Below are 10,153 nucleotides of genomic sequence, written 5' to 3' on the forward strand. Positions count from 1 at the left end.
CATAAGCGGGTGGTTTGAATTCACGCGTTAAGAATCATTAAATATCTTCGTAAGGAGTTGATTTTGGTAATTTTCGTTGTAGGCATTGTGTTTTACGTGAATTTTTGGTTATGAAAAATGTATCAGAATGCTGAAATTCGTACCTTGCCTAGTGGTCCATTATAGAGTCTCAGATGGATTACCGTTAGTCATCCTATTACTTACCTCCTTTGTCTATTGCAACCACGCGCTTCTACTAATAGGATCCCTCCATATCCTCTGTGTCTTCTTTGTCTATTACTTTGTCTATCAATTTCAACAATCAGCCCGCTGATCGGCAACAATGGACGGCGCCCGACAGAAACAAGGTTCTGTGTTTGTTTACATTCGGACCAAGGGCTCGATATTATATCGAATGACGTAGCCACTAAATCATTCTATTAGAGTGTTTTCATGGGAAGCGGGAGTGCAGACTTCGGAGGATCTGCGGGCTGATTCTTGAAATTGATAGACAAAGCTATAGACAAAGAAAGCATAAAGAGTATGGAGCGATTCTATTGGTTGAAATGGGTGGCTCTTAGAGACTAAGCGAGAAAATTATGGACGAACTGAAGGACCTCTTGTGTGTTGCCGTTGGTCATTCTATTACTTACCTCCTTTGTCTATTGCAGCCACGCGCTTCTACCAATAGGATCCCCCCATATCCTTTTGGTCTTCTGTGTCTATTGCTTTGTCTATCAATTTCAATAATCAGCCCGCTGATCGGCAACGGTGGGACGGCGCCCGACCCCGAGGAAGATCCCCAGTATTCCCCAGGTAGCGACCTCAGAAGGCAATTACCCCTTTTGGAGCACGTTCCCCCGACCGACCACGCTGCGCGGCGCGCAGTGGATCGAGTCAGTAGGAGAGGTCGGACATAATTTGGAAACTTTAAACGCTTATAACTCCATTTATACGAAAATTTGAGGTTCTTAAAGTGGCTCCATTGGTTTTATCGTGAAATTTTCTTCGAGAAACACATCTTGAAATTGAGAATGTGACGAAATATACATCAAAATTTGCAGTTTTAGTCGAAAACTTCATGTCCGACCTCTCCTATTGACTCGATCCACTGTGCGGCGGCCAGCGACGAAGAGCGCGGTAATCGTCGCTTTGAGCAGATATTGTTCGTGTCAACGATTGCATAGGAATATGTAAAGGACATTTTAATCCCATGCTAAAGTAATCGAGGCGAATAACAGTAAAGCTTATCATCCGATTTAATCACGCCAACGCGGAGTAGTGATTGATCGAGGTCTCCGGAAAGGGGATACAACGCGCTAAGTGGAAAGGCTGGGAAGATCCCGTGTTACGGTCCTTGGATGTCAACACGAAAAACTTCTAGGCCTATACTCTTACGGTTTTATTAAAAAAATTGACATCAAAACTGGGAAAAGTTTTGAAAAAATAAAAAAAGGACCCCCCCCCCCTTTCTGAGAGAACTTGAGGGTTTTATCGACAATGACGAGTGGACCGAGTTTATCGGAATGGAACCAACCCACATTTTCGACAAAATTGAGTTAAGGATATTTTTGTGTTCCACTAGTCGATTATTTTCTCCTTCTAAAATTTCGAGGTCGGAAAACAAAATTAGTCTGTGAAAAGAGGCGTTAAAATTTATTTTCTACATAGTCTTATGGAGGAATACAACTTCAAACCTCGTTCTCTCGGTTCTGATACACTCAGTCCAAAGTGGCTAAAATGAAATCTTTTGGGGATCCGGGCTTTTGGAAAATTAACGTGGAAGGAAAAGAAATTTACCCAAAAGTTGTGCATTAATGATATTAAGACCGAGCTAAGCAGAGAGGAACCAAGCTACATCAGCTATTGCCATATTTAATCGCGGGCAATTCAATTTTTTACACGGAAACGGTTGTGCGGATTTGTGTGCAAATTTAGTGAATTTTTTGGATAGTACGAAGCAAATTTCTCAAAATTTTCAACGGAATCCGCATAAACGTTCTCTTGTAAAAAATATAAAATTGCCCGGTTAAATTTGGCAACGCCTGATGTGGTCTAGTTCCTCTCTGCTAAAACAGATCATTTGACCGTCCTCCAGAAAGGTAAATTATGACATGCAACATCATAAATCAAGGTATGCTGTGTTTTCTCATTTTTACCATGAATACCATTATTGGACAGTTGGATGGATATCCTCCGACCCCTGGAAGAGTCCCTTGCACGTGTCAAGGAATTATCATCGTGAGAAAAATAACTTTCAATTATTGTTGAATATCAGAAAACAAGTATACATTTTAAAAATTTAAAGAATGGCCAATAATTTTTTCAACTAAGAGTCAGCGACTTTTAGTTGCCTCTGTTTTTTTTTTTTAAATTTGATAAGATTCAATAAAACTTTCACCCAAATTGAATTTTCTTTGAATTTTAGACTTTTTCATCTATGTCCGTGCAGAAATTTCTGTTTAAACGAGTAAATATCAGGTAAATTATAAATAGAATTTGTCAAGAAAATTCCCTTGTGTGAAGGTGGTAAGCACCAGCTCATTTACAAGCTTTGTTCAAGGAAATCACTCCGACGAATTCTTATCGCCATGCATGCAACTAATGGTTTTTTAAAACAGATCCATTCAGGCGTATTAAGCTGCAGTGGCCTCACACCAGCCGCATCTACTAATCTGCCATGCGAAGTAAGAACGCTTTACGAAACTTCAAACGTTGCCAAATTTCCTTCAATGAATCACGGATTTTCGGGGAAATTTGTGAATATTTTTCTTCCGATTTTTCAGATAATTTTGTTCGTACTTTGATCCGTATTTTCTGTAAATTTCAAGGAAAAATATCCATGATTTTCTTCAAAAATAAATATTTTCTAAAAAGGTATTAGGCAACATTCGAATGCTCATGCGGCGTTTTTCCCTAGCACGGCAGTAATACCCTACCAATGGCACTGATATAGGCGTGACGGAAAATGCGCTGCATTATAATTTTATTTCTAAAGCCCTTCTCACTTTTAGACAGAAGTCTTCAGGAACTTCCGGTGCAAGACGCAAGGTGAATCTGCACCGGAAGTAAAATGGTTCTCTCTCGGTTTCCTTTTTCATATAGCAACCTCTCGGTTTACTTTTTCATATAGCAACCTCTTCTGAAAGACACATTTTAGTACTAAAAGGACCCAACTAAGAGGAAGAAAGTAAAAAAAAAAAAAAAAAAAAAAAACTGATTCGATCGTAAAATTGTTCGTCATTTGAAAATATCTTTCGTGCATGCATGCATTTATACGACCATTCAGAACTTCCCGGCGGCGGTGCTGAAGTGTCTGCTTTTTGCGTCTTGGAAAAAGCGATCGAAAGTTCTAAAAATAAGCAGTTTTCAATCTGAACTAAAATTGCAAATAGTAACCATATGGAACGTAAAAAGAAAACACAAATATATTTTTTTCAAAATTAAAATAAAAGTTTCAACAACACAGGAAATGTGTCATTCAATAATAATTTTTCTAGTTTCACTAAGCTCTTTCAAACTTCCAAATTTTTCTTGTGCAGGTTTGTTGTTTCCTTGGAAATTTTAAAACCACCTAGTGTGACACAAAAAAAAAGAAAAAAAGAAGGGGAAAAAATTTGACCATGCAATCCATTTCTCTGCATGCGATAATTTTTTTCTTCTTTTTTCCGGCGGGATCTTTTTTAACTGAACGATTCAGTTAGAGTAGACTCAACATTCACTTATTGTCTACAGGGCAATAAGTAAGTAGCAGAGCGTGGTTTCGATCCACGGACCTCTGGGTTATGGGCCCAGCACGCTTCCACTGCGCCACTCTGCTTCGGTGGTAATTGGATGTCTTTTTGTTTATCAATCCTTAATGTCCTTCAAATATCACTTAAAGCACTGAGCAACACAATAAGAGCCGCTTAACCATAGCCTGATGGACTCGGATCATAGGACTCATGATATAAAGTCAGATGACTTCGAAATCGGAAGAAGAAAAATAAGGAGAAAAGGAAATAGGAAAACATGATGAGGGAGAGGGAAAAGAAAAAGGAAAAGTAGAAGAAGAAGAGGAAAAATAGGTAAGAAAATATGAGGAAAGGTAGGGAAAAGAGAAAGATAGAGCAAAAAGATTGAGAGGAGGAGATAGAAGTTTCTTCCTTGTCTTCTTCTTCCTCTATTTCCCCTCCTTCTATTTCCTCTGCTTCTTCTTCTCCTGCATCTTTTCTGTCTCCTAATTCTATTCCATTCTCGCCCCGGTAAAAATTGGCAGTAGAATCTGTGCTCCAAAGTACCATATAGACCTACGGTCGGCTGTAAGATTTCTAATAGCTTCTATAGCCGGCTACACAATTTCTTATAGCCTTTTATAGCCGATGGCGATTAAGCAACTCACAGCCAGGCGATAAAGTGTATGCTAAACGTCACTAATTACGGATGCTAGGACTTAGTGAGTTTTTGGACCACTGCTTTCTTTTTGGGCGGTAGTATCTTGATTTATTTTGCGAGGAAAGCTCCGTACTTTTGATGGATGCCTGCCATTCTTAATATATTAGAGCGCCTTCAGTTTCGTATGATACTGTGCAATACCTCTGGTGTGAAATAGTTGTTTGAAGCGCCGTGGCACGCTGCGGTTCGGCAGGTGGGCAGCGGCAGCCAGCGCGAAAAACGCATTGGCGCCTACAAACCTAACAGGGATACTTCACACGTTGCGCAATGCGTGAAGTATCCCTGTTAGGTTTGTAGGCGCCAGTACGTCGCCGCTCCGCTTTGTGTTAGGCTCTAATATTTAATCTGGCGGAGTCGGCGTTATTCAACTCATAATTTTGAAATGTTTGCACACTCTGTATGGATTATTTCTCATTTTAATTGATGAAAAAAAATATGTAGTAAAGGAAAATATAATGTGCGTTTTGTAAATATTAAGGTGGTTCCGTATCAAACTTAATGATTTCCAAACTTTCCGGCTATAGGAACTATAGCCCGGCTGCATAATTTTTTATCGCTCCGTATAGCCCGGCCGTATGATTTTCTCCGCATTCTACAGCCAGCTATATGATTTTCTGTAGCCTTCTTTAGCCGGGTAATAAGAAATCCTATGGTATTTTGAAACGCAGCTCTTATCGCCAATTTTTACCAGGGATCGCCCGTATCTTCCTCCCACTCTTCTTCTGCATTCTCTTTCTCTATTATTTCTCTTCCGTGTCTTCTCTTTCTTTCCCCCTTCTTCCTTCTCCTCTGATGTCCAATAGGCCCTTGTCTAACATATATCGTAGAACAAAAAGCTTGCGCTTTTTTTCCTCTTCCTCGCCAAAACTTTTCACTGTAGGTTCTGTATTGTTTAATTCCATCCAAAACCATTAAAATTCGTATTTTGAGCTTTTAATTTTTTATGTTAATAATAGTTTTCAAAATTCGATGTAACCATGAATAAGCGGGAAAAATCGAAAAAAAAGTTTAATATACATTTTTTCCGAAAAAAGTGTATATGATTTAAATTTTACTGTTTTTACTTAGGGGATTGTTTTTTTTTTGAGTCAAAGAAATTTCCTTAAATTTAAATAAAGTTTTTTTTGTTTTTTTTTTATTTTATTTTAAAGGAAATAAATTTGTAATTGGTGACAAAGTAACATTTGCTAAGATTACATAATTTAAACAATGTTTTTAACGCTATAAAAAAAATTAAAAGAAAAAAATTGTTCATAAATCAAGTAAAAGTTTTTTTTTTTTTTTTTTTTTTTTTAAGAGAGAGTTTTTTACCATTGTTTTTAGTGAAGATTCGTTCCAAGATTTTCCGAAAATGAGTACATATTCACATCACCTCCATCGATGTATCTAAGCTTAAAAGCGCTGTAGATTCCTAAAAAATTTGAACAAAGGAATAGAAGCCACAAAACTCCCCCCCCCCCCCAAAAAAAAAAAGCTTAAAAGCAAAAGATCAACCACCAAAAAATTCAAAGTCAGACTTGGCGGTTTTTGCGTGACCCATTTCCAGTTCACCAAGTCTCAGGTCTGGATGATCTGAGTCAGTCAGACCAGGGTCAAAGTCGTGAACATGTCCGCTCCAATATCGCCGAAAATCTGACTTTACGAGGCTAGGGAACCTTGCGACCGATTATGATTTACGACGATGTCGCGGAGTGGAGGGAAAGCTCTCTAAAAACGATGGATTATGATGGCAAAACGCGGATCACGCCTGCACGCCGTAAAATACGCACACACGCGTGCTCGCAGTAGTAAATGTCGGAGCAAGGTCTAGTCATCGTTGTTCCTGAGGATACGGTCACCCAAGTTGCCACATCATCGTAGAGAGTTCAATGGGTTTGTTGCACACATGAGATCCAAGCCGGAAGGTATGGGTTCGATCGAAATGAATCGATCGAAAAAGAAAAACGTGATCCAATCGATTGACACCGATCCGATCGACAATCGTGAATCGATCGTAAAACCCGTAAATCGACCGACAAATAATCCGTGACTCGGTCGAAAACTCCATCGGATCGATCGACAAACCCATGAATCGATCGGCAATCCCTAAATTGAGGTGCGATTTAGTCAAATTTAAGATAATTTTACGATGAGTACACTCGTGAATCGATCAACAAACCCGTGAATCGTTCGACAAACTCGTGAGTCGATCGACGAAACCCATACGATTGACAGAATCTGGGAATCGATCGACAAATCCATGAATCGAACAACAAACCCGTGAATCAATCGGCAAACTCGTGAATCAATCGACAAACTCTTGAATCTATCAACAGAGCTAGTGGGATCGACATACCCCGTGAGTCGATCAAAAAACCCATGAGTCGATCGAATCCCGTCAATCACTCACAACGTTTTTATTTTTCGATCCATTCATGTCCATCGAATCCACACCTCCGATACAGCCAAGTGAGTAGACTTTCTTCGGGTAAAATCGCACAAAAATCACGTTGGGCACGTCAAAAAGTCTGAAATCCGCGTGAATAATACGCAGTATCAGTGAAGTTTGTAACCTGCTTTTATGTTTTTATTCAAGATTTCTGATGCAGGTGGACTTCAATGGCTTGGCGTGCATTGCGATACATCGATTGTTATGCCATTTAAACCTATGGTATAAAGAATCGATTATTAAGGTGTTCGCTGCGAACACCCCGTTAATCGATCCTTTTCCATAGGTTTAAATGGCATAACAATCGATACATCGCATCGCGAAGACGGAGTACGGAGACCTACCAAAATAAACGAAGCGTAGGGGAGCAAATCTAGCCTAGACAGTTATTGGGTGCGAATAATGAACCATGAACGAACAATACGAACATGCAGATCCCACCACCCAAGTGACAGTCGTTTGCATCGATTTAACGACCTGATTACTTTGAGCGTACCGTCATAAAAATTTTACAGGCTTCTTTACGATTGACATGTTGTGTGGGCATCGGACATCTCAATATGCGCTGGGTTTACTTGGGGAAGTTTTCGCTTGGACTGTTCTCGGCTGGAAGGAGTAATTTCATCGTAATTTTCGCTCTCTATCATTGTAAAAAGCGTTTTCTAAAATTCTACGAAAGCCTAAAACGAGAGAAAATAATCCGAATTGATAAATAAGTGGCAGGCTAATGATTTAATTTATTTCCTCATCAGTTTGTCAACTGTTTCCTTTGATTTCATCCAGGGTAAAACTTTGATAAAACTTTAATGGTCGGTCTGCAGACTATGATTAACTTAAAAGTTTTAAATCTCAGCGGAAACCGGAAAAACCTACATTAGCTACGCAAGTATGCCGATACGAATTTATGTCCTAGTCACAATTTATGCTTGATCTTACACTCATGTATCATCAGATGCGTGTTGCCAGTAATTTAAAACGGTGTGCGTGTGTCGTGGGTTTTAACGCTGTGACGCTTTATGGGCATGAGAAAATTCCAAGCGCTCCAATTTTTTTGATATGTAATATTGAAATTTATTGAGCTTTGATAGTTGCACGCACACGATGAAATTCAGACCAGAGTGCCTTCAATTTTTAGATATGCAATATGGATATCCATGGAACACGAATAGTTGCATCCTAACTTATTCCCTATCCTAACATTATAACCTTCCAAGTTCATTTTCGCACGCATTCACTCAAATCACTTATATCGGGTTCCAATATTTTAAATCACTTACCTCATCCTACTTTTTTCAAGAATATCATGGCTATCGTTTCTGCGCTTTTTTTAAGGAGAAACGTTAAACTTTCTTTCTTAAAAACAAAATGTGCGTCTTAATTTCCAGACACCGCTATCAATGGCCAGAGGCGGATTCAGCATTTTGGCAACACCGGATTTCCTCCATTTAAACCTGTGATAAATAATCGATTCTTGTCGGAGCACCTGGCCCCTCCAAGAATCGATACATTTCCATAGGTTTAAATGAAGAAAAGCAATGTTGCCAATTTGCTGGATCCGCCAATGTTTGGTAGTTCCACCATCGATATTCTGTCCCTACCCTCAAGTAACAGGTGTTGCTTTTTCAATCACCGAGCAGCACCGATAATAATCAAGACGGGCGGGAAAACAGCGAAGTATACGAGGAGCAGCGGATCGATTTTTGAATCCTAATCGAATCGTATCGAATCGAGACCCTTCTGAATCCCTATCTTAGTAGTGCTATCTATCGATCATTCGATTCGATCAATCATAGGGCCATTCGATAGCGCGTCGATAGCGATTCACGTCCCAGGCGGAGCGGAAGATTCTCGTTGGTCGGCGCGCCCGGTTCGAGACGGATTTGACCCTGGCTGATCAGGATCTGCGACCTTAAGGCACGTTGCTCGCCGCCGAGGGGGGCTGGGGGGGGGGGGGGACGGGGGCAACCTACAACCTGCCTTTCCGGTCTCGGCCCGAAATTCCCTCCCGCACCGTCGCACAGTGGATCGAGTCATCAGGAGAGGTCGGACAAAATTTGGAAACTTTAAACGCTTATAACTCCGTTTAAACTCAACTTTGAGACTCTAAAAGTGGTTTCATTGGTTTCCTCGTAAAATTGTCTGCTGAAAGCACCCCTTGAAGTTTAAAATGTGACCAAATAGACATCAAAATTTGCAGTCAATAGTGGATCGAGTCAATAGGAGAGGCCGGACAAAATTTGGAAACTTTAAACGCTTATAACTCCAATTATACGAAGCTTTGAGGTTCTGAAAGTGGTTCGATCGGTTGCCTCGTGAAATTTTCTTCTGGAAGCACCCCTTAAACTATAAAATGTGACGAAATTAACATAAAAAGCTGCAGTTAATAGTGGATCGAGTCAATAGGAGAGGTCGGACAAAATTTGGAAACTTTAAACGCCCGTAACTCTAATTATACGAAACTTTGAGGTTCTGAAAGTGGTTCCATTGGTTGCCTCGTGAAATTTTCTTCTCGAAGCACCCCTTAAACTATAAAATGTGACGAAATTAACATAAAAATCTGCAGTTAATAGTGGATCGAGTCAATAGGAGAGACCGGACAAAATTTGGAAACTTTAAACGCTTATAACTCCGTTTAAACTCAACTTTGAGACTCTAAAAGTGGTCTCATTGGTTTCCTCGTAAAATTTTCTGCTGAAAGCACCCCTTGAAGTTTAAAATGTGACCAAATAGACATCAAAATTTGCAGTTTTAGTCAAAAATTTCATGTCCGACCTCTCTAATTGACTCGATCCACTGTGCGTCGTCGTATGGACGTCTCCGGAGACGCGCCTGCTCAGAAGATGGCTTCAGCTTTTTTATCGCTGATTTTTCCACGCCATATGGACGCATTTCAATCGAACGGAACTATACTCCCGTCCTGACGAAGAACGTCGTATGATCATTCGAGAGTTGCCAAATTTCTTTCAATAAAACGTTCATTTTTAAGGAACGTTATGAGTATTTATCCTTGCAATTTTCGGGAACTGTAGGTGGAATGGAGATGTTGCATGTGTGAGGAATTTGCGATTTGACTGTTGATTCTTAGGTAAAAGTTCGCGAGAAACACGAAGGTTCCACTGGTTGTTATCCCTGATAATCGACTTCCAAGCTCAAAAAAAAAGCTCTCAAGTTGAAGCAAAATGGAGGGGATATCCCGCGCTATCCTGAGAGTCCACCTCTACAACAAGACAAAACGCTCATGCAAAGATAGGGAGCAAATACATTGACAGGGCTGCCACTGTTTTAATTGGGGACTCTAAAACTGAAAACAAG

At 39.9% G+C, this 10,153-nt stretch overlaps 1 non-coding gene across 1 annotated transcript; it reads right to left on the reverse strand.

Annotated features, from left to right (window-relative positions):
- Window positions 1–3,727: 3,727 nt before the first annotated feature.
- On the reverse strand, window positions 3,728–3,799 carry TRNAM-CAU (transfer RNA methionine (anticodon CAU)). The gene has a single exon. It is a non-coding gene; the product is annotated as a tRNA-Met (tRNA).
- Window positions 3,800–10,153: the final 6,354 nt, after the last annotated feature.

The sequence above is a fragment of the Bemisia tabaci genome, chromosome 6 (assembly GCF_918797505.1).
Source record: "Bemisia tabaci chromosome 6, PGI_BMITA_v3".
Taxonomy (NCBI): domain Eukaryota; kingdom Metazoa; phylum Arthropoda; class Insecta; order Hemiptera; family Aleyrodidae; genus Bemisia; species Bemisia tabaci.